The sequence below is a fragment of the Marmota flaviventris genome, chromosome 8 (genome assembly GCF_047511675.1).
Source record: "Marmota flaviventris isolate mMarFla1 chromosome 8, mMarFla1.hap1, whole genome shotgun sequence".
Classification (NCBI taxonomy): domain Eukaryota; kingdom Metazoa; phylum Chordata; class Mammalia; order Rodentia; family Sciuridae; genus Marmota; species Marmota flaviventris.
The window spans coordinates 66,723,732-66,726,955 of record NC_092505.1 but is presented as its reverse complement, the minus strand read 5'-3'; the positions used below and the strand labels follow the sequence as shown (position 1 = coordinate 66,726,955).

Genomic DNA, 3,224 nt, shown 5'->3' with positions numbered 1-3,224 from the left:
CAAGGACTTGAAAGACATGTGTAGATCACTCTATCCAACAACAAAAAGATCATTCTTCACAAATGGACACGGAGTAGTCTGGCAATAGGCCACATGTTAAGCCACAATAAAGGTCTGAACAAATTTAAGATTGGAAATGTGCCAAGTTTTTTTTTTTTAAAAAAAACCATGAGGAAACTATAAATCAGCAGCAGAAGTAATGCTAAAAAAATTCACAAATATGTGGAAATTAAAAGCATACTCATAGAACTAGTCAGTTGAAGAAGAAACCATAAAAGAAATTAGAAAACGAGAGCCAAATGAAAATAAAAACACAGCATACCAAAATTATGGAATAAAGTAAAATCCACACAAAGAGGTAAGTTTATATTGTTATATGTTTACATTAAGTAAGATCTAAAATCTGTAGCTTAACTGTACATGTCAAGGATAGGATGAAGGAAATAACAAGGTTATAGAAGAAATAAATGAAATAGAAAATTGAAAGACAGTTGGAAAAATCAATAAAGTCAGTAATTTTTTAAAGGATAAACAAAATTTAAAAACCATTAGCTATTCTAAGAAGAGAGAAGAATCATAAATGAAAAAGAAAAATATTACAACTGATATCACAGAAATAAAAACAATTGGAAGAGATTACAATACACAACCACATGCAACAAGATGGACAACTTAGAAGAAATGGATAAATTTTTAGAAGTGTGCAACTTTCCAAGACTGAATTTTGGAGGAACAAAAAGCACTAACAAACCTGTAACCACTGAGATGATTGAACTGGTAATCAAAACCATCCCAACAAAAGAAATTCCCAGTGTTGGGTGGCCTCATGGTAGATTTTGCCAAACATTTAAAGAATTAACAGTAATCCTCTCCCAAAAAACTAAGGAGGTGGGAACACTTTCAAATTAATTTTATGACACCAACATTATCCTAATTCCCAAAACCAGATTAAAGGTACTTTTAGAAAATAAAGGTGATGACTATTCATTGAAAAATCCTACCAGACCAAATTCCACAGAAGCCTGAAACATTTATACATCATATAGTCAAGTGGGATTTTTCTCTATATTTCAAGTTACATGAAAATCAATCAAAACATTTGCACATAATGATGGATGCCTATAATCCCAGTGACTCAGGAGGCTGGAGCAGGAGGATCACAAAGTTCAAGACCAACCTGGGCAACTTAGCAATACCCTGCCTAGAAATAGAAATAAGTAAGTAGATAAGTCAATCAATCAATAAAAGTGGTAGAGCACCTCTGGGTTCAATCCCCAGTGCAAGAGGGAAAAAAAATGAAGAAAAGAGAAAGGGGGGGGGAGTGAAAAAAGAGAGAAGAAAGAAAGGGCATTCATATTGGGAAGTAAGAAGTTAAATTATGTTTGCAGAGGACATAATATTCTATGTAGAAAACCATGTACAGAAAATGCTGTTAAAATAATTAGAGTAGCAGAGCTGTGACAAATCAATAATCAAATTTCAGTTGCATTTCTATAAATAATAATAAATAAGCTGAAAGAAAATTAAAAGACCAATTTTATTTATAATAATATCAAAAAGAAAAAAATAGCAATAAATTTAAGCAAGGAGGTGAGAGACTTCTGTATTTAAAAATAATAAAACATCACTTAAATAAATTGAAGAAGACACAAATAAATGGAAAGCTATCCTATGTCCTATAAATCATAAGGCTTAGTATTATGAAAAGATTCGTTGTGGTTTGGATATAAAACGACCCCCAAAGGCCATGTGCTAAAGGCTTGGTTGCTGGCCTGTGGTGCTATTGGGAAGTGACAGAAACTTTGAGAGGTGGAGCCTGGTTGGAGGAGGTGGGTCACTGAGGGTGTGTCCTTAAACAGTATATCTTGTCCTTGGCCACTTCCCCCCACCCCTCTCTTTCCTGGTCACCTGAGGCGAGCAATTTTACTCCAACATTCCCTTCCATCATGACACATCATCTTATCTCCAGCTCAAAGTAATAGGGTCAGATGGCCATAGAATGAACCCTCTGTAACCATGGACCAAAATAAATTTTCCTCCTCTAAGTTGTTTTTCTCAGGTATTTTGTCAAAGCAACAAAAAGTTAACAAACAGAAAATTGGTACTGAAAAGTGGGGTCATTGCTGTGATTATATCTGATGATGTGGTTCAGAAGCCTTTGGAACTGGATTGTGGAGAAGTTTTGAAAGATTTGGAGAGGTAGGGTATAAAAATCCTAAATGTTGCTGGGGATGTAGCTCAGTTGGTAGAGTGCTTGCCTTGCATGCACAAGGCCCTGGGTTCAATCCCCAGCCCCACAAACAAACAAACAACAACAACAAAAACCCTAGAAGTTGTAAGCAGCACTTAATGGGTGATTCTAGTGTGAGCTCGAAATACCAGAAAGCTGATAATGCATACATTAAAGATTGTGTTCATGAGATTTCAAATGGGAATGAGGGCTCTATTGGGAAATGGAGTAGAGATCATTCAGTTCTGGCAGATAACTTGTCTACATTTTGCCCATTCCCTTAGAATTTTGTGTGAAGCTGAATTTAAAGGATGGACTAATTAATTGGGCAGAGGAAATTCAAGATAGCAAAACATTGAAGCAGTGGTGTAGGTATTACTGACTGCTTTTAACCAGTTTTGTAGTGAGATTCAAGAGCAAGAAGCAGAGCAGAATGATTTGAAAAACTTGCAGTTTGACCAGGAAAGGAGCATATTTAAAGTCACAGTGCAGGAAGATGTGGTTGCTGATGAGATTAGCACCATTAAAAAGAAGACAAGCACTTTGCATTTAGGCAATAGGAAGAAAGACTTGAGGACACCTCAGAAACTAGCCAGAACCAACTCATTGCATGTTCAAGGATATAAAAGTGTACTATTTTGAAAGATGTTGCTTTGAGAAGAGAGCATTTGGATGTCCTGTTCCTAGAGGGAAGCCTATAAAATTGTTTCCTTAGGATACTTTTTTCTGTGTTCAGTCATCGAGGCACTCAAAGAGCCAAGAAGGTCTGGCTGCTGCTCAAGCTGGTGGTAAATGCTAGCATTATCCACATGATTCTGATTTTGCAAACATATAAAATTTAAGAGTTGTGGGCTCATGGAAGCTTCCACCTAGATTTCATAGAAATGCCTTGGATTTCAACAATGTGTAGATTTAGGCCAAACAACATTTTTATTTTCTGAGTCAACTGATATCCTTAGAAAATTTAATATAGTTTTGTTCAAGATCAGAATAT

General features: G+C 35.6%; 1 non-coding gene across 1 annotated transcript; it reads left to right on the top strand.

Moving 5' to 3' along the window:
- The first annotated feature begins 2,223 nt into the window (after positions 1-2,223).
- Positions 2,224-2,300, top strand: Trnaa-ugc (transfer RNA alanine (anticodon UGC)). Its single transcript has one exon. It is a non-coding gene; the product is annotated as a tRNA-Ala (tRNA).
- Positions 2,301-3,224: the final 924 nt, after the last annotated feature.